The sequence below is a fragment of the Helianthus annuus genome, chromosome 17, assembly GCF_002127325.2.
Source record: "Helianthus annuus cultivar XRQ/B chromosome 17, HanXRQr2.0-SUNRISE, whole genome shotgun sequence".
NCBI classification, from domain to species: Eukaryota; Viridiplantae; Streptophyta; class Magnoliopsida; order Asterales; family Asteraceae; genus Helianthus; species Helianthus annuus.
The window spans coordinates 70,381,328-70,407,983 of NC_035449.2; the positions used below are offsets into that span (position 1 = coordinate 70,381,328).

General features: G+C 35.2%; 1 pseudogene; it reads left to right on the forward strand.

The window, feature by feature from the left end:
* The first annotated feature begins 3,685 nt into the window (after positions 1-3,685).
* Positions 3,686-6,414, forward strand: LOC110924463 (annotated as a pseudogene).
* The last annotated feature ends 20,242 nt before the right edge of the window (positions 6,415-26,656 follow it).

Genomic DNA, 26,656 nt, shown 5'->3' on the forward strand with positions numbered 1-26,656 from the left:
AGGTTATTTCTTAACCTTTTTAGGTAGAGCTAACGGGTGGGTTGGGTAACGGGTCAAAATGAGTATTCTATTACTATTGCTTGCCACGTAATCTGTATGGATGCTTTTTTGTATCTTCTGGTGAATGCAAAGCTAAAATAACTGCAGCTCGATTACGTTACTTTGATGGCGATTATTCAGCCATGCTGCTGTCAATAAGAGGAAGGAAGAAAGCAAAACAAGAAAGGATTAGTAAGAAAAAGACCATTACAAAAAGAGCTTCGAAAGCTTCTGGTTAAACTGGCCTTTCTGGTCAAATTGTATGTATCTAATTAATCACCATTCATCTTTCTAGCTTTGATTCCATAAAGTATATGCGACTCGCAAAATGGGTGGGTTGGGTAACTGGTCAAATGGGTGATGAAATACACACACACATATTATTTACCATACATTATTATTTGTGTCCTTTGTTGGAGCCACGCTACTATATTTAGTAAAGTAATGATCCAATTTTTCTATAAATAAAATGACTTAGAATATTGCAAACATTTGATTGCGCTTTAATGCAATACCTGACACGAATCTGGATTCACCTTCTGCTTTTTCTTCATTTTAGTGCGAGTAGTGAAGATATGTGTGACTGGTTATACATTGATTTTTTCCAATTCACAACCAAGGTAAAGCGTTTGATCAAGGCTAGATTTGAGTGGTTCACGGAATGGGTAGCCATGGCAGAGCAACATTTAGCTTCACAGAGTGTCAGATGTGCGATTATTTTAAAACAATAAACTGAAAGTGTGGACGCCAATGTTGAATAAAGTATTATCAGGTGCAGACTGCATATTATAGAAAATTTGTTTTATGTTGGGGTTAGGGTGCTATTATATTCACTAGATCTATGGAGTAGATATTAATTTGGAGCATCAAATTAGAGGTTTTGTACACGCCGTATCGCGTGGATCTACAAATTAAGTGCTTTGATCTACGAGCGATTTTGGAATGGAATTCAGTGGTACTTTAAATCATTAAATGATTCTTTTAATTTAGAAATTTATATTTTAGTTTATATTTAAGTTAAATAACCTTTGTAACATAACTTTGTTATTTACTTTTAGATGGAGCTAAGTGTCGCAGCCGATCTAGGTCTAATTCCCACCAATTCTAGCACTGCGATATGAATCAAATTTGGAGTTACATCACATAATATGGAGTATGCATGATCGAGAGCATGGAGTAAGTATGATCGATAGCAGAGGTGATTATTTCAACCCGTTTACTTGAATGGGTCAATGTTAGTTATGTTTCAACTCAAACGAGTCAAGTTAAAAACATACGGGTTGAATGTCTTACAACCTTTTTCACAACCCATTTTGACTTAAAGGTAGCAATTTGACCAGTCTGCTCCAAATATCCCTTTACTTGTGAAAGCCTTTTGAGCTTATGTGCCAACCTTACAAGGACCTCACACAACGTAAGTGACCATTTTATATGTAAATTTTCACATGTTCGATAGATATGCGTAGTGTAGTGAACAATGTAGGCTCCATCTCCGAACAAATGATGAATGACGCCGACATAATTGAAAACTAGATAAAGAGGTGGTGACCGGCAATACTGATGATCCCCAACAATAAGGAACGCTACTGACATCTCTTTGGCAGTGACATTAGGAATCTTAAATCACCAGCAATAGCCGCAATGGCAACATCGGAGATGACCAACCAAGAATCAGATGCCGTACCAGGTCACAACGATGAGGGATTTCACTTATGTTCTGAGTTTAATTAGCAACAACCTGTTTATTTTAATAAAGGCGGGGCTTCGCGATTTGGTGACTGTGCAAAACCTCTTAATAAATGCGGGTAATCCAAGATCTCTTTCGTTTTAAATTTGAAATTTCGCTGATTGATTTGTGTTTTTTAATATTGTGGTATGGAGCTTAAATTTGGTGTCTTTCTCTATTAATTTTTTGCAGGCAAAACGTGTCTTTCTTGTGAAGCTATGTGCGATACCTTTCCTGAACCAAATTGCCTTTTATTGTAAAGGTAGTTGCTACATGATTGCTTAGAGGTGGAAATTTCAATCCATTTTTTTGCGAATTTATTTGGGTGATGTTTTATCTCTAACTGGTCATATGGGTTGAATGTATAGAAATACATCCAAAGTGTACTTTTAGTTACATGAAACCTCTTAAATTCAAATGGATTAGATTATTTCCTAATTAGACTTTTTTAATACGAGCTAAATAAAAAAACCTTAACTGGTGTAATGTTTTCGAGTAAAGTATGTTTTTCACGCATGACGCATATAAGTAGATAATTGCATGCTTTATTATTAAAATTAAAGTATTTATTGTATTCACAAGTGTTAAACCGATTGTGCTTTATGTTTATGATTTGAACTTGTGATAACTTGTGCCTAATAATCGACTGATTGAACGCATTGTGATTTTTAATTAAGTTTATTAATGTGAACCAAAAATTTTGATAACTTGTGCCTAAATTCAGTAATGTGAACTGTTGTGGAAACCTCCTCGGGTGGATTTGTTCACTTTCAACTGGGCAAGCATCAATTTCACTGAAGGTAAACTAAATAATGGCTGCTATATTATGTGTGTAATGTGTAATAAATCTCATAAGATTGGTTAGTGTTTTCGAAAGCATTTATAAATAATTAAACTTAACTATTTTTTTTCTAAGTGGCGCCTTGAAGAAGCATCCAACATTCAAGATTTCATCGGCTACCCCTGTTTTGAAGTAAGTGGGAAAATCGAACTGTTTGATTTCATGTTCGCTATTTTTTTATCAATCAAATGGTTACTTCTACGCATCGATTAGTTTTGAGTTTTGCGACTACTCAATTTTGTTCGCACTGGTATTATTATCATTATTATTTATGTGAATTGAGATTGATTATTTAGTTATATAACTCATAATTTGGTTTTTGAGATTAAAAACTCTAGAAATCGTTGTAGTTTGTCTGTTCAATGTTGGATTGTTAGATTGGTTAGTGTTTTCGAAAGTTTATTATTGAATTCTTGGTATGAACTAACCTGGTATGTGCTTGACTCGCTTTCAGATGTCAATTACTACCGATAATCCCTAAATTCCGATCTAAATAACAGTCGGTGTATGAACTCGCCGGAATTTCTCTCTCCATCGCAAGCGTAATCTTCATCGTCGCCCCGAGGTAAGATCTGTACCGCGTTCATGTTATACGTAATTTGTTAGCACCAGATTTGTAGATTCGATCGATCCATGTATGTTAGATGATTTGCAAGTTATTTTGTGATTTGAGTTTTCATTGATGCAATAAGTAGTTTTTTAGAATTTTGATATAGTTTAGATTTAGCAGGTTTTGGTGGTTTGAGTGTCGTTGTAAACAGAAATGCATCTTTGTTTTTGAGTGTTGCTCTGGCTGTAGACCTAATTGGATCAATTTGTTTGCCAGTAGATTGCTTAATTTGTTATTTTAAAATAATTTAATCTTCATTCTTGGAGCATAATAGAATTTTATTATTTGTCATGTTTGTATATTGAGCTTCATCTTGTGAGTTAGTTTGTAAAAAGTTGAACTATTTATATTACATGTTACTTTAAGCAGTAAAATTTGTATGTTTGAGCATATTTATCGGATTGGAAGAAAGGTCTAGGTGAGAAGGCTATAGTTCAATAATTCAAAATGTAAAGGCTAGGTACTTTCTATGTTGTCAAAAGCCCTGAATGAAAGTGGCGAGGTTGTTACTCTTGATAAAGAATTACACAACCATTTGAATACAATGATTGAACTATTAGCGAATGAAGCTCTCAGAACTCTTTGCCTTTGCTATAAGGAATTGGGAAATGAATTCCATTCCAAAGATCCGATTCCGTTTAAGGGGTGTACTTCGGGATTGTGGGCATTAAAGATCCCGTTCGTCCAGGTGTAAAGGAATCTGTTGCGATTTGCAGATTCGCTGGCATTACCATGCGAATGGTCACAGGTGATAATATAAACACTACAAAAGCAATTGCTGGAGAATACGGGATATTAACAGATGATGGCATAGCCATTGAAGGCCCGGACTTTCGTGAAAAGACCGAGGATGAGTTGTTTAAAATTATTCCTAAAATTCAGGTGCCTTTGAGTTCCTTAATGTCATTTTTTTTTCAAAATTGTTTGATTAAATTTTATTCTTTTTTTTTAATTTTAAATTCTACAAGGTGATGGCAAGATCTTTTCCAATGGATAAGAATACACTTGTGAACCACTTGAGAACAACATTTTAGGAGGTTGTTGCTGTTACCAGAGGTAATGATATAGTTATTCTAGCCTCTTATTAGATGCTCCAGCACTTCATGAAGCAGACATTGGACTTGCAATGGGAATTGCAGGGACAGAGTTAATAGTTATTCTAGCCTCTTATTAGATGGGATATTATTCAAATCCTACGCAGTTAATATGGTGATATATCACCGGTATATCGGGGTTATCGATACTCATGTAAAATATCGGTGTCAAGTATTGGTCAGAATATCGGTACCGATATTATTGGCGATATAGACCAATAATTTACTCATATATCGCCGATATTCCCGATATCAGTACATTTCTTATTAGTTCTACCATTCGTCCTTCTTCTTATTGCTGCTATTAGTGTTTTAAATATTAATTGTTACTGTTAAATGTTAGTGTTTTATGTCTTAATCAATTCCTACTTGGTACAATTGTTAGTGTTTTGCAAGTTGCAAAAGGTTAGTTTGTTGATGGTAGGAGAGTATATTAAATTGTTAGTGTTAAATTGCTATATATATAAATTCTGCATGATATTGAAATTGCCAATATCCCACCGCGATAACTTATATCTCAAATATCGGTCCTTGACCGATATCTGGTTTTTTACTGCATTAACTGCATAGTTCAAGGCTAATAGTTTATTACTATAGTTTCATTTGGGTTTGAATTATCCAGGTGGCTAAAGAGAGTGCTGATGTGATCATTCTAGATGATAATTTTTCCACAATTGTCACTGTGGCAAAGTGGGGTTGCTCGGTTTATGTGAACATACAGTAGTTTGTGCAGTTTCAGCTGACAGTGAATGTTGTCGCGCTAATTGTCAACTTTTCTTCTGCCTGTGTAACAGGTAATTATGCAGTTATCCTTTAGAGGGAGTCGGGAGGCGGTGGAGCTTCTGTTAATATTTTAATTTTATTTTTTTAATGTACTTTTATGTTTGCAGGAAGCGCTCCTCTGACTGTTGTTCAGCTACTATGGGTAAATATGATAATGGATACACTAGGAGCACTTGCGTTAGCCACTAAACCTCCTACGGATGAATTGATGGAGCGGCAACCGTTCAGAAGAAAAGGAAACATCATAACAAATGTTATGTGGAGGAACATTATGGGACAGTCATTATATCAAACCATAAAACCATCCAAACAGGTCATCGGTTTCACGATTGGTTTTTTACTTTAACTTTTGGTCGGTCGGTTTTAGAGTTTTTCAAACTGTAGCAAACAGTGACCAAAAAAGCCCGTATAAAACTAGAATAAACCGTATGATTTGATAATATATTTTAGTTTATTATATTTCATATATTTAACTATCTTAATTTTGTGTTAGTTTTAAAAATAAATAGCATCGGGTCAAGTCATAGTTATAAGTTACCATACATCTTTTTTGCTACTTTGTTAAAGTGATTTTAGAGTTTGGGTAAGTGTGTCTTGCAGCTATACCTCCTGGCCTTAAAAGAAATTTTAGTTTCCTTGACTTTTAATGTATCTTCTTTTTGCAGATTGTGGAGTTCATTGCGATTTTATTGAAGACGTGCAAACGAGTAAAAGTCCCATCCTTTATAGTGAATTTGATCAGGTAATTCACACATGATCTTTAAAATAAAAACGGGTTTGATTTTCTTTTAACGATTTCTTTTAATAATACAGCCGACGTTGGCCGCTGCCAGAAGAAATGCACTGCGGGTTGGAAATCTTGGTCATGTGACACGCATCGCCAATAAAATCACACAGTTGATATCTGCATTAAGACGCATATTCGGGTTTCGGACTTAATTAATTATTACGCGTTAAATTTGGGTTCGAAAAACCGGCTGATTTGATTGAAGGGTATAATGTGAATTAGTTCGAAAAGTCCAAATAATAGAACTTTCAATTTGGGTTCGTTATTTCAGTAAGTATATTGGAAAGTATTCTGATATGCATCTTTGTCGAGGATATGTAGAAGTTCAATGATTTTGGGAACGAAGATTTACTTATATGGCATGAGTCAAACATACCTTATGCGGTTTGGGGGCAAGAGAGCACCAGGACTCTTTTCTTTGTAGCATTTTTTTTTATAATTTTAGAATTCTGAATTGATATCTGAAGTTGTCTGTAAAATTTGTAGGTGGATGATATGGAAGAAGTAAGCGAGTACTATCAAAGTAGAGAATGATATTGACCGTCATGAATCATTCTCCTGACGCTTAGGATCATATGTTGTTTAAAGATATTGTTGTTAAAGTGGCAAATGTTGAGCTTTATTATAAAGTTGTTCATTTCTACTTGCAAGAGCATCCGAATCTTATCAATGATGTTCTCAATGTCTGTTCTTGCTCTATGTGTTGACCATGACATTGAGTGTAAAATTAAGTTTTTACAAAACACCATGACATTGAGTGTAAAATTAAGTGTTCTTTGATTTCGGATCCTATTTATGTTTTTGATGTTTCTTTTAATTTCTTGATATATGTGTACCATAGTGTTGTGTGTAAAATTTGGGTTTTAATCTTACATAACTATTAGTTCATTATAATTTAATATTTACATATATAGCAAAACATTTTTTTCACTTTAAAATTTATATTTATAATTATTATTTTTCATCACATCTATTTATAATTACATTTGATGAGTTATCGTTTTGAATCATTTAAATGTCAACTTTTTTTTCTTTTGTTGCAGCAGTCTATGAACGTTATGTTGTAATTCGGGTCGAGATCAAACCGTGTGTACATGTTTGGTCTACTTTGTACACATATTGTATATAACACACGTACAGTGGGGTTATGGGTTCCGCGCCACGGTGGTTGTGGTCTATAGACACCGATCTGTGGCAAATGGGCTTGGTCATGTAATGGGTCAAAAAAAGAAACAACCCCGATAAGCCGAAGCTATAACGTCTAAGTCACATTGAGTATCACGTGAAAAAAACGACCAAAGTGCATTAATCACCAAAAATCCAGCCAGTTCTGTTACGTCCAAGTCACATTTCATATTCATTTATTTTTATTAAGTGTAATTTTATATTTACTTTAATACTAATACTGAAACAAATCTTTCATTACAAGATATATGAAAACACCGTTAAATAATATTTTTTTAGATCACCCGTGTAACACACGAGGTCTTAAGCTAGTAAGAATATAAATCCACTAAGAAAATAACACGCATTTCTAAAACATATTTGATTTTTTTCAAACAAGATTAAGAGAATAAAAATTCACTAAGAAAATAACATGACTTTCTTTTTAAATAAATTAAGAATCAACCCCTAAAATAGTAAATAAATAAGGTACAGGTTGTTTAGAGTCTCTACAATCTGTATAGCGACGCTAAAAAGGCTCCAAGTCATTTTGTTTTATGTGTGCGGTCTCGGAAAAAGCCTTTCAATAGCTATTTTGGAAAGGGGTAACTTTGTTGAATAGTAACCAAGTTTTAAAAGTGTTACAATCAGATCACTCAACATTTATTTTTCATTAAAATTAAGGGTTTTTTCATTCATTTCATAGGTAACCGTGGTGATGTAGATTTTTGTTTCTTTTTTCCCTTTTATTTGATGCTAACGTCGAGTGTATGACGTAGATTGTAACTTATTATTTTTATTTTGTAATGTAATTAAAGTGTTTTTATTTTTAATAAATATAATTTCATATATTAAAATAATTCGAGTCTAGCATCTTATGCTCCATTTTCTCTTGACACATGAAAAAAAGGACATGACTTGATTTGAATGTTAAGTTATCTAATTGGGACAAAAACAATATAAATGACCTAATTAGAACCATTTTAAAACTTAGTTATTATTCCGTGATATTTTCCCTTTTGGAAATTACTAAATGTCAACTACTCTTTTCAAGATTTTCCCATATAATATTTGTTTCATAAATGATTTAATAAAATATCTGTTGAATAAAATTATAAATGCCGTTAAAAAAGAATAAAATTATGAATATATTTTATTTGGTTGAACAAGATAAAGCATTACAATTATTCAAAACTAGAAAACTTAATTAGTTAGAATATGATGTGTGAAGGATGGTAGTATTTGGAGGATGGTCCTTCTTTGCGTCATCCATCACGTCATTATTCAAGAAATATGTCTTTTCAAGTAAAGACAAAGGGGTGTAAGATGAGTCTCCTCTCATTTTTAATTTTTTTTTTATTTTGACAAATACAATATGCTATATATATATATATATATATATATATATATGGGAGCCGCTAGAATGAGAACCACCTCGAGTTGTAAGAACCGCGAGAACTACACCCCACGAAGGGGTGTAAGATGAGTCTCCTCTCATTTTTAATTTTTTTTTATTTTGACAAATACAATATGCTATATATATATATATATATATATATATATATATATGGGAGCCGCTAGAATGAGAACCACCTCGAGTTGTAAGAACCGCGAGAACTACACCCCACGGAGGGGCGTTCGCCGCGATTTTTTTTTACAAGTAGATGTGTGCATTATAAACACGGCCGTAAAAAATCACGGCGAACGCCCCTCCGTGGGGTGTAGTTTTTTACACCTCAAGTTTGGTGAAAAAAAAAAGAAAAAAGAAAAAAAAATTAAAAAACACCAAACTTGAGGTGTAAAAAACTACACCCCACGGAGGGGCGTTCGCCGTGATTTTTTACGGCCGTGTTTATAATGCACACATCTACTTGTAAAAAAAAAATCGCGCCGAACGCCCCTCCGTGGGGTGTAGTTCTCGCGGTTCTTACAACTCGAGGTGGTTCTCATTCTAGCGGTCCCCATATATATATATATATATATATATATATATATATATATGGGAAGAATGTATACCCACTTTAATTTAGAAAACCCGGAAAACTCAAAGCTCCCGATGTTTTTTTTTTTTTTGAAAAAATTTACACATGTTATATACATGTTTTTAAGGGTTTTGGGCAAAAAAAATCAAAAAAGCGCCAAGTAGATATTTTAAAAAAAATAGACAAGTTTTGGTGTAACACATGTTACATTCATCTGACATATTTGTAACATGTGTTACACCAAAACTTGTTTATTTTTTAAAAAATATCTACTCGGCGCTTTTTTGATTTTTTTTGCCCAAAACCCTTAAGAACATGTATATAACATGTGTAAATTTTTTCAAAATAAAAAAACATCGGGAGCTTTGAGTTTCCCGGGTTTTCTAAATTAAAGTGGGTTTTCTATAGATACTTACACTATATATATATATATATATATATATATATATATATATATATATATATATATATATACTACTTTAATAAGCATATTAGAAGGACAAGATGGTAATTGAACAAGGTGTTGAAAAAACACTGAATGCACAATGTACAACTGTTAAGGCACAAGAAAACACAAACCCTTTTACCCTTTACACGGATCATCTTCAACCCTCCATTTTTTTAACTTTTTCACACGGATCTACATCTGGACCGTTCATTTGACTTCACACGGATCACCAATTGCTTTCTCTCTCATTCTCACACATCTCATAAAACAACATCAGATCTTCTCTCTCTCTCTCTCTCTCTGCGATCTAGGGTTTCATGAGATCTATAATCTATCACCAGATCCGTTTGATGAGCAGATCTAGGGTTTCACACAACCCCGCTTCGAATCTAGAGAGAGAAAGAGACGCATCTCCATCGCTTCGCTCTTGCTTGTTTATTTGCCTTGCCCTCTGATTATGATGACTGTGGCGGTTCTGATGAATCGATAGAGATGAAGATGGTGAGGTTGTGGTAGCAGGTAAGTGATTATGATTATCTGGCCTTGGTGGTGTTTTCCATACTATACAGAAAACCCTAGCTGTCGCCTCCGACGATGGCGGCTAGGGTTACTCCGATGAAGCTCCGGTAAGTACTTCTTCACTTGCATGTTTCATTGGTTGTTAGATCGGTCCGTGTAATGACTATCCTGACCATTTCTTCACTGCATAGAGTTTTGTGTAGTGGAACATTGTTTGTATTTCTTGTCAATTTTTTATGTAGTGGAACATTGTTTGTATTTCTTGTCAATTTTTTCGAGAGATATCCTAAATATAAGCAAAAAGATTTGTACATTGCTGGAGAAAATTACCCAGGTACCCATACCAAAACTCATCTCATTGGAACAAAAGATTCCTTTACTATTGGTTAAGAGGCAAGCCTTTAATGTGATATGTATGCGTGTGTATGTAATATAAGTTTCATTGTTTTCTTTTTTCATTTTTTGGCTTTCATTTTCTTTTTGTCAGGGTCACTACCACATGCCTGAGACCAGATGGCTCTTTCTTTCTTCCTGAGGCACAAATTTTCAGCACAGTAAGGATTTATGAGTCATTGTAATTATAAGAATGATGTTTTTATGTTGAATGTTATTATGTCAAGGTAACTAAGGATTAGGATGGGAAATTGTGTTAACCAAGAATTTGTTTCGACCAGTTGCCCCGAGTTCTTTCGTGTATACTGCACATAGGGATGTGAATTTCCGACACGACCCGAAAACACGACACGAACTTAACACGAAATTCGCGGGTTTAGGTTTAGTTTAAATGGGTTCGGGTCAGTTTCAGGTTGAGCCCGTGAACCTGTTTAGCTAAACGGGTCGGGTTATGAAGATGTAATGTGATTTTGGTCAAAACTTGAATAAAGATTGAATCTTTATGATTTTTATGAGATGGTATATTATTTTTCATCCCGTGTGTGTTTTTATGATCTGTTCCATATATCTTCTTATCTTTACAAATGAAATTTCTTTGGTTAAACTGTAATTAACGGAGCAAGAACACAAAGGGAATTACCAAACCTTATATTATGTTTCACAATTGTTTATATGCATATGAATGGAAAGTTTTTGTTAATTATAATCAAGTGAAAGTTTTCATTGCACCGTGTTGTATATGTACCTGCTTAATATCTTGTGAACTGTTTGGGGAAACGGGTTCGAGTTCCATGTGCAGCTGTTGGTCCCGACGAGCCACATGCAGCAAGTACAGCCTGGCCAGCGGGTGTTTTGGTGCAGCAATCTTCTGATAGTTTTATGGTTAACTTAGAAAACAGTGAGTGGCAAGAGTTACAAGGGTTTTTAAGTGCTCGACTTCCGTCCTACCCAAAGCTGTTTGGAGATTGTAAGTGTTATGATTTTTGTTTTAAATCTGTGTTTTTAAAAGCGGTGTTATACTAAATAATCACATGTAAATCTCTGTATCAACCTGCTTCCCAAAGAATATACGTGAAGTAACTTTGAATGGTTACACTCTCAATCTATTTATATCAATATTAAAAGCGAAATGAGGCGATTCGTGTGTGATTTTTGAAGGAAGCAGAGAAGAGTACATTAGGGTTGGTGTTCCAGTTTATGAAGCAACAATCAATGGGGATTGGAAGGCTGTCACTTTGATTAAAAATTGACTGTTTTACGATAATGTGGACTCTTTTGACTCTTTTTTGTGTTGTTTAGTTTCAACCCGTTTATTTGTACACAGGCCAATCTGGATTTTTTTTCATCTCAAACTTTTCAAATGGTAATTAGTAATCAAATATATCTTTTAAAAGATTTTGTAGGCCGTCTCAGACTGCCTGTTTGATTCAACTGAATGATGATCCGTTTTTAAAAAAATGTGGATTCCTTTGATTTATTTTGGCGTCTTTAGTTTCGACCCGTTTAAGGTAAACAGGCCAATCTAGGTTTTGTTTCATCTAAAAATGTGGATTCTTTTGATTTATTTTGGTGTCTTTAGTTTCGACCCGTTTACGGTAAACAGGCCAATCTAGGTTTTGTTTCATCTCAAATAGTTTAAATGGAAATTAATTAATTTATTTTAGAGTTTTTGGGTCATTTGACGCTGTCTGTTCGATTCGACTTAATAATGACCTGTTTTACAAAAATGTGGATTCTTTTGACTTACTTTTGTGTATTTTAGTTTCGACCCGTTTACTTGTAAACACGCCAATCTGTGTTTCGTTTCATTTCAAATAGAAATTAGTTTATCTACATATTTTTTAAAAATTTTGTGGATCATTTGATGCTACCTGTTCGATTCGACTTAATGAACTATTTTAAAAAAATGTGGATTTATTTAACTTATTTTTGTGTATATTGGTTTCGACCTGTTTACTTGTAAACAGGCCAGTCCGGGTTTCCTTTCATACAGACATATCTGATTCGTTGGGCTATCACAGAAAACGATGATACATTGCTTCATGTTGCAGTGTCAGCAGAAAGGACCAAGGCTGTGGAAGAATTTATGAAAGATCTTCTAATGTTGATGGAGATAACGGATTTGGAGCTACAAATTAAAGCTTGGGAAATTGCACTTAGTTCAGCAGCTGCAGTGGGAAATATTGAAACAGCAAAGGCGCTGGTGGAATCCCTCAAGGCGAAAGTCAATGAGACCAAAGCAATAGGTTGACGGGTTTAAGCTGCCACAGCCTCGGATGAAGGCCCACAGCCTGCTGAAGACCATTTCGAGAGCATGGGTGTCGCTGGGTAATTACACAAAGGATGAGAACGCCCACAATTCGGCTTGGATAATATATCGAAGCATGCATCGATGGGGAACTGTTAAAATGCAGATTTAGTTCAATATTTTCAGGGGTAAATTGTTAAAAAAGCATGCATCGATGGGGAACTGCAAATTCAATATCGAAGCTGCTGGTTTTACGAAGACCTGCAAATTTAAAAAAGCATGCATCAATGGGGAACTGTTAAAATGCAGATTTAGTTCAATATATGCATATATCTTCATTTTCTTGTTTTGAAAATACCAAAATTCTTGAACTGTTTCTAATCTTTCAAGTCGAAATGATATGGAAATTGCAATGTGTATGATCCATATTGTTGGTGTAAATTCATTGTATTATGAGTAGAATAATCTACTTTCGGTTATTTTTTTAAATCCACAAGTAAAATTGTCTCTTTAGTTTTAACGGTTGTAAAACACCTCAAAAAGACAAAAACTATATTGTTAATATTTAAAAGCTAATTATATAAGAATGAGATATATTTATTTATGAATAATGGGCTAGAAATATTGTATATATTTGTTGGAGAGAGTAAATGAGATAACTGGGGTTAACTAAATGAAATATAGAATGTTTTTAAGGGGCTGTTTGTTTACCTCTTAATGAAACATTTAATGGTTCAGACCTATTAATAGTTCAACACTTAGTGGTTCAGACTGTTTGTTTCGCGAGTAAATGTCTGAATGGTTCAGACGTTTGCCTCTGAATGGTTAACCATTATACTGAGTCTGAATGGTTAAGACCTCTAATCTGAATTGGTTAGACATTTACCTCTGAACAGTTAAGCATTATACCGGCTCTTAATAGTTCAAAGCTCTTACTGGTTCAGCACTTAATGGTTCAAACTTCTTACTGGTTCAACACTTAATGGTTCAGACCTCTTACTGGTTCAGCATGAAATAAATGGGGGTTAAAAACTTAAGGTATATAAAATAGAATTAGACGGTAAATATTACATATCATGGGCAGAATAATCATGTTGGTACCCTCAAACGTCTTTTTTAAACGACAAACATACTACTTCGAAATACTCTTATAGATGCACCTTTTAGGATTTGAATCCTTCACCTCCTCTTGGTAGCATCAAAATGCATTTTACAATTTTCTTCTTGTGAGTCGATAAGCAAGAGAGAAAGTCAAAAGATGTAATGGGTGGTGTGTTTTAGAGCAACTTTCAAACCAATAAATGATTGTTTAAAAAGCTATCATTTATCCATTATAACAGCAGATAAAACAAAAAGGAAACAATTCAATCACTTAAAATTAGGATATAGTCAATATTGTATTTTAAGTGATTGAATTGTTTCCTTTTTGTTTTATCCGCTGTTACATTATTTAGTTTAACTCGAGTCCTAAATTAATATATCCGGGTTATTTTTCTACCCTCTTTTATTAACAAGTTTATAGTTGACGGAAACTATGTAATTCGTATCACGAAATTAACCGACTCACCTTGAGTTTTTAACTTGATCATGGCAAAAAGAACAAGAAACTATTTTGGGTGCCAGCAATAGCCCCCACTTAATTGTTCCGTATTGACCCAGTTAATTGTTCCGTGTTGGAGTAACTTACATACTATACAATATACCAAGAGACAACTGATAAACTAACGGTAAACGAGTATCCTATTGTAAATCACCACTCCCGCCGCATCGTGCGGGTAAAACCCCATGACCGGTTTGAAGTAACTTAACCGGAAATTTAGATTTTAGTTATGACCCAACTAAAGTGAACCTTCTCATGCACACTATTAGAATTACTAATAAGTGTTGTGTTTTCCATTGCATCGTGAATTTGGTTTTGGTTATGGCTCAAAACCGAACCGTCCCGTACATAGCCCTAAACTTACCAACCTACATGATATGTTTCCCGCCGCATCGCGCGGGTAAATGACTAGTATATATATATATATATATATATATATATATATATATATATATATAGGGGATGGTTCAAATGAAAACCACTTTTATTGTGAAAACTCGAAAACTAACTAAAAAAAGCCTAAAAAACACACAAAAAAAAAATTTTTTTTTTCAATTTTTTTATAAAAATCACTAGTTTTTATATATAAAAAAAACTTTTTTTCAAAAAAAAAAAATTTGTGTAGTGCACATGTGTAATAATACACATGTGTAGTACACATACATATGTGCAGTATTACACATGTGCACTACACAAAAAATTTTTTTTTTTTTTGAAAATTATTTTTTTTATATTAAAAAACCTGCGAAATTTTGATTGCAAAAAAAAATAAAAAAAAAATTTGTATGTTTTTTTGGCTTTTTTTGATTAGTTTTCGAGTTTTCACAATAACTAGTGGTTTTCATTTGAACCTTCCCCTATATATATATATATATATAAGAAAACTACATCTAAATAAGAAAACTAGAAAACTAACTAAAAAAGTTTTAAAAAAAAAAACTAAAAAACGTACCAATTTTTTTTACAATTTTTTTATAAAAAAATCGCTATATTTTATATATAAAAAATTCAAAAAAAAAATTTGTTGTACTGCACATGTGCATTATATGTGTACTACACATGTGCATTATATCCGTATTGGTGCACATGTGCAATACAACAATTTTTTTTTTTTTGAAATTCTTTTTCGATACATAAAAAATAGCATTTTTTTATAAAAAATTCTAAAAAAAAATTGGTATGTTTTTTAGGCTTTTTTAGTTAGTTTTTGGTTTTCTCATTTAAACTAGTTTTCTTATGATCCATCCCCTATATATATATATATAACAAAAACTAGTTTAAACTCTAAAATAAATATTAATTTCTACATTACATTAAGAAAACGATTTAAACTTAAAAAAATTAAAAAAAAACTACTAGTCTTCATTCGGCATGTCTTCATTGGGTTCGTTTTATGCGTTGTTCCAAATGTATTCCACCACTAATCCTGACAAATAAATATAACTAAATTATTAACATCGGAAGAAAATATAACTAAATTATTAACAACGAAAAAAAACATAACCTTCTCGGTCTCGATTTATGGCGGCTTGCCTAGGTCGCGGTTGTGACATCGTTTCTTTCTCTTCCTCCAGGATCATCTGTCCTGCCAGCATTATGGCGTTTGCAAAAAACAAATCGCCCTCACCCGAAGATGACGAACACCACGATAATGAAGAGGACATGCCAAAAACTTTATAAAATAAGGTAGTGTATAAAAAATGAGAGAGATTGAAAAGATTTGGATTGAAATGAGGGGATAAAGAGAGAAAATATATATATTTTTTAAATTAGCCGGTTTTCAACAGCAATATTCTTTTAATTTGGCCTGTCTTGGGCGTTGAGGTGAAGCCGGAGAAGACGAGGCCGGCCCTAGGGGGCGGTGTACTGGCCCGACGTCAGAGCCCGTCCGCCTTAGACCGGTCCCCATACCGTTTAGCCTTGCACGGGAATATTACCAAAGAAATCAGTGTCAAAGAAGCTGTCAAAAGTTGTAGTACTAAATTTTCAGCGTTCTAATTGAAAGGACAATACGTTGTCTTATTGTTCAATGTTTCTCTTTGTTAATTATTATTATTATTATTATTATTATTATTATTATTATTATTATTATTATTATTATATATTTATCGAAATATAATGAATAGTAACTTTATTTTTAAAATAATATATAGTTTTTTATTATTTTTTATTTAATATATTATAATTGTTTATTATTATATATACTTTTAATAATATTTTTTCTCTCAATATTCCATTATAAGTTTTGTTAAAAACGAAGTTGTACTTAAAATAAATAAAGTATTTATTTTAAATAAATAAAGTATTTATTTGGTATCATAAAACAGTACAATGATAAACTAAATCGTTCTAACTGTTTGGTTTTTTAAGCAAAATGCTTTATTTTCAAATCACGTTTATTTTACATTATTATTTGCTCGGTTTCGTGGCAACGTACGATATTAAAAAAAACTAGTAACTATTATTATTTGATGTTTCAACATCTAAGGGTGGGCGGGGTGCCCACCGAATGGATTTCGGTAACCCCCTTGCCGCATAGGTGAAGGTGCCGCCAACGAAATCGGTTAAGGGAGAGAGGGACTAAAGCGGTGGTGGGCTGCCGAAGAGGGGGGAGGAGAGAGGGAGGAGAGAGAGAGGAGAGAGGAGAGAGGGGACCAATCACAGCTTTTCTTTCTTTTTTTTTTTTTAAAAAAAAAAAAAAACCAATTCACCTAATAGGGGAGTGGCGCCATCAAATGGGGGTGTTAGGGGAGTTTAAGAGGGGAGTTGACGTGGCACACGGGGATTGGTTTGGCGTAAGAGAGGGGACTCACCTATTAGGTGAGCACCCCCTTCACCCTAACAAGTTGATTTACAAATTTCACAAAGGTGGACCGATCGGTCAAGTTGGGTTGAGTTTGGTCATTTAAATCAATTCTTTTAGAAATATTAGTGGAAGATAAAGATCATAATGTCTTGTAATTTTAAAGAACATTTCCATTATCCATCAATCTAATCAATAGCAATTGCCTTTCACAAAAAAAAAGCAATTAACACTTAAATGAAACTAACAGCTATCATAACACTTTTTAATTGTATTAAAGAGTAAGTAAACAAAATCTTTCTTAATGGGTGTAGTAATATTTAAGGTGAAAAACTTTTCATGCGTCAATTAACCTTATTGGGGTGATTAGTAAGGTTATTTCTAAGATTCTCGCTAATCGGCTCAAAAAGGTTATCAGAAGTATCATCTCGGAAAATCAGACGGCTTTTCTTAAAGGAAGGTATATTCTTGACAGTCCCTTAATGTTAAATGAAATCATTGCTTTGTTGAAAAAAGAGAAAAAGAAGGCTTTCCTGCTTAAAATCGATTTTGAAAAGGCGTATGATAATGTTAGTTGGAGATTTTTGTTGGATACCATGGAGCAAATGGGTTTTCCTAATTTATGGTGTAAATGGGTGGAAGGGGTTCTTTCCTCGGCTAGGTCCGCGGTGTTGGTCAATGGATCTCCCACCTTTGAGTTTGGTTACTCCAAAGGTATTAGACAAGGCGACCCATTATCTCCGTTCCTTTTCCTAGTGGTTATGGAAGCTCTCTCTAGCTTTCTTTACAAAGCTAGGAGGGATGGGTGGTTTAAAGGTATTAAAACGCCTAATAATGGGCCGATTATCTCGCATCTTTTTTATGCGGACGACGCTCTTTTAATGGGGGAATGGGATAAGGATAACGTTTTGAGCGTGGCGAGATGTTTGAGAATTTTTTATCTGTGTTCGGGCCTAAAAATCAATTTACATAAATCTATTTATACGGGATGGGGGTGGAAGATGACGATATTAAAGATATGGCCAAGGTGGTGGGATGTAATACGTATAACATCCCTCTTTCTTACTTGGGGATTAAGGTGGGGGCTAATATGAATAGAATAAGTAATTGGACATCGATTGTTGAGGTTTTTGATAAAAGGCTGTCGGTTTGGAAAGCGAAATCAATATTGACGGGAGGGAGACTAACCTTGATTAACTCAGTGTTGGAAAGCCTCCCTATCTACTACTTGTCGCTGTAAATTCCTGTTGGGGTCACTAAGATGTCGGAAGCAAAAATGAGAAAATTTCTTTGGGTAGGGTCAAACGATGTTATTAAAATGAATTGGGTAGCTTGGGATTGGGTGACGTGGCCTAAATCTAAAGGAGGTTGGGTATAAGTCGCATTAAAGAGGTTAATGAGGCTCTTTTAGTCAAATGGGGGTGGAGATACAGGGTGGAAAATCAAAACTTATGAAGGAAAGTGGTCGATGCTTGTCATGGTAATGTGCATCAGAGAAGTTTTCTTCCTTGTAATGGTAAGCTGGGAGGGTGTTGGAAAAATATCGTTAAATCATTTAACCTTATTAAAATCAAAGGGAAGGGTGTTAAACATTTTATTATGGGTAAGGTTGGGAATGGGGATAGGGATGGCAATCAAACCCGAACCCGATGGGTAAACCCGAAACCCGACACATTTGGGATGGGTTTGGGGTTGGTTAATCGGGTTTGGGAATAGTTTTTATTTTTTTCGCGGGTTTGGGACGGGTTTGGGATTTAGTGATATACCCATTTACCCGACCCAATTACCCGATAAAGTGTACTCGTTTACCCGATTGTATACCCGATATAATTTCTTTATATTATTAATATGTATATATACGATGCATCCATTTTTTACACATATAGGTATTCTATTCCGTATAAATTGTAGTTATTTGATATATATTTTTATAATAACAATACAAAATGTAACCGGTTAGTAGTTACCCGATAGATACCCAATAAGTTTTGAGATAAGTATACCCAACGAGTAATCTTTTTAAATTAACGGGTTTACCCGAAACCCGTGGGTATACCCGATACCCGATGGGTATTTACCCGCTAGAAACCCGACGGGAATCGGGTTTGGGTTTGGGATTACCTAAACCCGTCCCAAACCCGACCCATTGCCATCCCTAAATGGGGAGGATATTAGGTTCTGGATTGACACATGGGAGGGAGATAGGCCTTTTATGGATAGATGGTGTAACACCCCGTGTTTCGAAAGTCAATGTCAAAGTCAAGATTGAAGTCAAAGGAAGAAAAGATTGCTAATTGCGATCCGTCACTCCTTGCTCAATTCCTGTTTTGACTTCTTTGACTTGTAGTTAGTCTATTTTATGCTTAACGTTAGTTGTATTATGTGGAGTATCTATTAATAATCGAGGTTTATTCGATATTTATCGCATGTTTTATCGCTTTATCGCTTATCGCAACTGCGCTCGCAACTCGAATTACACATTATGGATATTGTTTTACGTGTGTGTGTGCCTTATGTGTTACTTGTGCATGTTTATTTATGTATATGTTGTGATGATAATCGAAACGCAATCGAAACTCGAATCGCCATCGAATCGCAAACGCTGCACGCAAAATAATTTAAGATGATTGTATATTAGATATAGTAGTTGGGATTAAAAGTAATTTGAATAGGAAACTCTATCGCATTCGCAACGCTCGCAATCGCAATCGAAACAGCAAAACTCGTCGCACCAAACACTCGAACCAACTAGCCAATCGACCAGGCAACCAGCCGATCGACCAGCTGATCGATCGAGCTGCCGCTCGATCGGCCAGCCAATCGATCAGGCTGCCACCCGATCGACCCACTCCTTTCCACTTTGGGTAACCCTATAAATACCCCATGTCACCATCAAACTTTCTACTTTTGGTACTCTCTGTCCGACCAACGCTTCAACCTTTGTTTTCTCCGATTTTCTCTCAAATCCGGTAAGATCTCAACCTAAATCTTGTACATCTTTGATCTACACTTGATTATACACCTTTCTATCTTTTGAATCTTAACTTTTAACCGTGAAATCACTAGATTTGAGGTGTTCTAGGGTGATGTCATCATGGTGCTCTTAGGAACATCATGTTTTGACTTCAATCCTTTAAGGACAACTTGGATCTAACTGATTTCCACATAAATAAACATAGATCTTTCATAGGTCTAAACATATTCACGGTAAAAAGGATTGAAAGATGGTTTCCAACTTTCTTTCAACTCTTTTTACACTCAATGCACTCAAAACCGATAGAATCGGAGCTTGTACTGACTTCCTACTCATTCATGTGGTTGTGTTGGTCCAAGATCTGGATCCTATCTACGAGGTTTACCGATTTTGAGTTGAACATGGAACACCGTCTTGAACAGTTAGCTGATCGGATTTGGATGGTTCTTGTCCGATCAGGAGTACCAAGTATTGACGAGGTTCTGTTGTCTAACACGTTATCAACACATCTCGATAAAACGACAAACTATCAAAATAACCAAGTGTAAGACGAACGGAACGACCAGGACGGAGTGCCGCCCGATCGAACTGTCACCCGAACGGGTTGTCACCCGATCGATTTACACCTTGGGTCCCACACTTAAACTGTTTACCAACATTTGAAGTCTGAACGTTGAACGAGTTGTTGTCTGATCGGACTACCATCCGATCGGATTAACCGCTCGAACATGTGACATTTAAACTTCAACAATTAAATAATTTTCAACATGTTCAATACCAATGGATTGCCACCCGACCGGACTACTATCCGATCGAGTGACCGTCCTGCGGTGAACTTGTTCTCACTAAAGTGTCCAACCAATCGGGTTGTTGTCCGATTGAACGTTCGTCCGACCGACCGACCTGAAAGGTAGAGATACTTCTATGTTTTCTAAATACTACAACAAAAACTTCAAAAGTCAAGCTATCATACACAAACACATCCTTCATAAAGGAGGAAACAATCCACTCGAAAGGCCACCCGATCGGATGACCATCTGAGCGGACTGTCACTCGAACGACCAGCTGTCCGATCGAACTGCTGTCCTACCCACTTGCACTAGTATCGTTTTGCACGTCGCTTGTCGTTATGCTATCGTTCTGATCAGGCTACCCTACTCTCTAGCGCTCCCTTCAATCCATCAATCGCTGTGAGTATACTCGATCCCTTTTTGCTTTATGCACTTTTGGGTGTTACATACGTTACTTATTCTAAATCACAACGAACACACTATGCAATACTTTCAAACTAACCGTTACCGCATGTTATACGTGACTTAATGAATGCTTGTTTGTTATGTTTACACATGGAAGGCTGTCTACCTGCCTTAGCAACGATAGTACTATAGTTTGGACTCAACACCTGTTCACTCAGGGGTTGTTAAGGACAATTAGTTACATGGCTCACAGTGGTGAGTATGTATCGCGAACTGCCTTAGGCTGTCAACCCGCAGTCATTGGTATCGATAGGTTCATGTCGATAACTAACATGCCTCATTTCACACTGTGTACGTGCTGGTTATGCGTAATCGATTTCGAACTCTATTATATTTATTGAACTTGTTTGCTCACCTTTACACTATGTGTATTGACTTTTACTTTAACGTATGTGACAGGTGCTTAGGATGCTTATTTGCTTACTTTGTGTCACACCCTGGCTTTGCGAAAGCGTGGGTTTATTTGGTGTGACTTCTTAATACCATAGCTTAATCACAACCAAGCTATATGAAAGTAAAACCATGATGATCATCCATTAATTCAAGTTTTTAAAAATAAAATACGACAACATTGTTTTCAAAAGTCGACACATGCAACGGAATTACAACATGACATAATACAAATCTTGTTCATACGACACAACCATAAGATATGAAATAAAAACACAGTTTAAGACTTGTGACTCGTCCAGGCAAAAGTCACAATCCCTAAACTCGGATGACATCATTCCTCCGATGCAGCTTGACGACATAGCATACCTTGCCAGATCCCTAATTTCCTGAAATACATGTAATTTGAAAAATCAACAAAAGTTGAGCGAGTTCATGTAAAAGTGAGTATGTTTGTAAATCATTAAAGTACGTCCCAAAGATGTTCCTGGTATGTAGCAATTAAGGAAAAAGAGATCACTATTGGTTTGCAAAGCCACTGGTATGTGTGAAGTGACGCAGGAAAACTCAAACCTAGCAAATTTGTACCGGGCCTCGGCTGTAAGACACAGTCACCACTATGGGCCTCCCCGGCTTCACGGGTGTGGGCTCGCTACACCCAAATAGATCTATCACTCTTGTGTCCCTCGGTCCTAACTACGAGGATTAATGGCTTTAAACGTTGTACCCACCACTCACATGATCTGAACGTCCTAACCCTCCTTAAGCTAACAATACCATGTATAAAAATGTTCCAAACAAATGTAACATGTATTTCACCCTCGAAGTTATAAAACTGAAAACAGTTAAGAGAAAAGGGGGACATGAACTCACAGAAGTGCGTCTCGAAATAGTCGGTCCCAAATCAACCTACTGCGTGACGACCTACACGTACTAACTTCTATTAGACGGAAGGCCGTGCCTTGGCTTAAGGTTTAACGTTTTTGGGAAATAGTTAGACAACTATTTCGTATTTACACTTCTTAATTATTTAATAAGTATATTCCTTCCCTAGGATAGGGGTATTAATACATGTGTGTTTTATAATTCCGAAAATATATTTTTAAGTCTCACTTGAAAAATATATTTTTAATTACTTTGTCTAAAATGTTTTAATCCCAATATATATATATTTTTCCCAAAAATATTATATTTTATTTCGTAAGTTTTTCCAAAATAATATTTTACCAAAAATATTATAAATAGAGTATTTTTCCGAAAAATACATAAGTTACATTTTTAAAGTTCGCGTTGTATTACGATACTTGTATAACTTAAATATTTATTTTGTGAGCGCGTTGGTGTTATTTTGGGAGTCGTATTTTCATGATATTTCAAGTTATTTTATTTTTATCCTAAAAATAATATATATCTAGTTCACATAATAATCACATAATCACACAAGCGTTTTACTATAAAATATATATTCTAAATATATATTTAACAAATTTTATTTACGAAAATCCACCTCCGGTACTTTGTAATTTTTGTAATAAAAATCATGGCGAAGTTTATTTTTGAAAATCAAGTTAAAAATAGATTTGTAAATATTTGATAGAAGATATATTTCTAAGTGTTATATTTCTGGAAAAATTTCGCTAGAGTTTCCTCTGTAAATGGAGGTGTCATTGCTTTTAGCATATCATTTTCTTTTTGTAAAATCAACCAAACAATTTACCAATCAACAACATACAATATTTATTCATCAAGCTTGACAAAATATGAATAAATTATAAGCTCATGAACTTGAAGGTTTTTGTTAAAATATGTAGTAAGTCACTAACATATTTGGTAGTTTTTGTTAACTTTAAAAAAAACATGATTAGTTTCTTGTAAACTTTATTTTTAAAGAACTTGAAGTTTCACAACTTCTAGTCAAGATTAACAAAAATATTTCTTTATGAAATTTCATGTTACACAAGTGTTCATACACTTGTTTGTTTACCAAGTATGCTTCTAGTTCATAAAATATCCGGGTTTTAACAAAACTAGTATTTTCCGCTTGGTTCTTCCTAAAAACCACTTGTAGATCTTTAGATCCACAAGTTTACAACTTCATTTCATAAGAAAAAATTATGTTTATTCAAGTTTCAAGTTCATGGTGGATGGTTTCATCATCTTTCATATTCCTAACACTAACATACTACTAGTTCATGTTCTTGAACATGATCTAGTATGTCTAGATGATGATCCATCCCACTTTTAGTAACAAACAACATCAAATAATCACCACTACATAAGATTCACATGATTTACACACATATCTTCTCTTTATCCACCTTGTTCATCTTATGTTCAAGACTTTAAGTTATGTTCATTAGTGTTCTTAATTTTTAACCATTAAATCATCTATTAACCACCATAAACAAGATCAAGATGATGATTGGAAGCACTTACTACTAGCTCAAGCCTAGGGAAGAAACAAGATGTAAATGTGGTGGATAAAAGAAATCTAGAGTGGTTCTTGAACTTTCGAAAGCACCGGGCTTGTTTGTATATCTCCTTGCACCTTTGGATGTATGAGAAATGAGTGAACAAAGGTTGAAGGTGGGTGTATGATGGTGGTAGGGTGGCGGCCGTGAGGTGGTTAGGAGGGAGAGAAAAAGCTTTGAAGTTGTAAGTGTGTGATGAAAGAGATGGGTGAACCTTCATGTATATTTATAATCCATGCTTCTTGATTAACCAATGTGCATAATGTTCACTAGATATCCAACAAAACAATAAAATAATCAAGGAAAGCACAAGGGTGTATCCCACCCTTGTGACCGTCGAAGGTGGGGGGGGGGGGGGGTAAGGGTTTGGTGGTGATGGAACTTGTTAGGATTTAGTTGGATTGTAATGGGTTTAGTTAGTATGTTTAAGTGTGTTATTTAATATAAAGGGTGTTAGGGTGTTCGGGGACCCTAACTAGCTCAGAAAAGTAAAAACAATGTTTTTGACAAAATTTTTATGTTCCGGGTAAAGTTCGGTTGTTTGGTTGGATATTGATCCGTTAAAGTGTTAAGTAGAGCTATAAAGTGTCATTTATATTATTTTTAGTGACACATTAAATTCCCGACACTTTGTAAAGTGTCTAGGACCATTTTACCAAGTTTTTGCACTTTACTAGTTATGTTAAAAGCTGAATTTTTGTATGTAGTGCAGAATTTTGTATTTAAAGTATGTTTTAGGCACTTTCGGTCACTATAATTATCACCTAGTGACACGGTTCTATGGTCCTCACCTCCCTACACTCCTTACTAGTGTAGTAGTCTATTCCCGGCTCATACTGGCCTCAGAAACAATGTTTGTCTGGTGCTAGCAATGTCAGGATTACTGTGTTATCCGCTCACTGTGCTAACTGTGTTTTCGTGCATCAAGTTTGTCACTAATGTTTTGTGTGTAATAAATGAAGTGACAGTAATAAAGTATGATGCATGAGTATGTATGTATCAGAAAACATGAAGCAGTTTAGTCATAATTGTAATTAAGCACTAATTAAATATTAATTAATTTGTACGGATACCTGGATTTGTGAGGGTGTCACATTCTCCCCCCGTTAAGAAAATTTTGTCCCGAAATTTTAAGTTCTGCTTCTAGTTGCAGGAGTCTTAGGAAATAAATGGGGGTATTTCTCTTTTATTCGATCCTCACGTTCCCAGGTGTATTCTGGACCGTGTCTTGCATTCCAGCGAATTTTGACAAGCTTGACACTACTCCTGCGTGTTTTGTTTATCTTCCAATCAGTAACCTCAGCGGGTTCTTTGACAAAGTGGAGCCTATCGTCAATATGAATCTCGTCTGCCGGAATGACAACAGTTTCTTGAGTCGGACTCTTCTTCAAGTTTGTTACATGGAATGTATCGTGAACACCATTAAGTTCGGCAGGTAAGTCCAACTTGTAAGCTACTAATCCAATTCTCTCCAGAATCTTGAATGGACCAATGTAGCGCGGATTCAACTTCCCACGCTTTCCAAAGCATGCCACAATCTTCCAGGGCGAAACCTTCAATAAAACCATGTCCCCTACCTCACTCCAGAGGTTTCCTTCTTCTATCCGCATAACACTTTTGTCGGTCGCGAGCCGCCTTGATGCGATCTCGGATCTGTGCAATCTTGTCTGTGGTTTCCTGGACCATTTCTGGACCAACTAACTGTCTATCACCTGCATCAGACCAACAAATCGGTGATCGACATTTGCGTCCGTAAAGAGCTTCGAACGGTGCGGCTTGAATACTTGCGTGATAGTTGTTATTGTATGAAAATTCGACCAATGGTATGTGAGTATCCCAACTTCCACCTAAATCCATAACGCAAGCTCACAGCATATCTTCTAACGTCTGGATTGTTCGCTCGCTCTGTCCATCGGTTTGTGGGTGAAAAGCGGTACTCAGATTCAACTGAGATCCGAACGCTTCCTGGAAGGACTGCCAAATCCTTGACACAAACCTTCCGTCTCTATCAGAGATGATCGAGAGAGGCACTCCATGACGTGCAACGATCTCTCTCATATATATCTCGGCCAACTTGCTCGTGTTGTCTTTCTCTCTAATGGGTAAGAAGTGCACAGATTTCGTTAACCGGTCTACTATTACCCAAATAGTATCGTGACCTTTTGGCGTTCTTGGCAACTTTGTTATGAAATCCATCAAAATCTGTTCCCATTTCCATTTGGGTATCTCGGGTTGTTGCAGAAGTCCTGAAGGCTTCTGGTATTCAGCCTTTACCTTGGCGTACGTTAAACACTTACTAACATAAACTACAACATCGCCTTTCATTCTTGGCCACCAGTAATAATCCTTAAGATCTTGGTACATCTTATCCGCTCCTGGGTGGATAGAGTACCGTGATTTGTGAGCTTCATCAAAAATAACCATTCTCAATCCGCCAAACAGAGGTACCCAAACTCGCTTCATGAAACATAACGTTCCTTCCTCGTTTGGTATCAACTGTTTCTCCATTCCCCGGAGATATTCCTCCT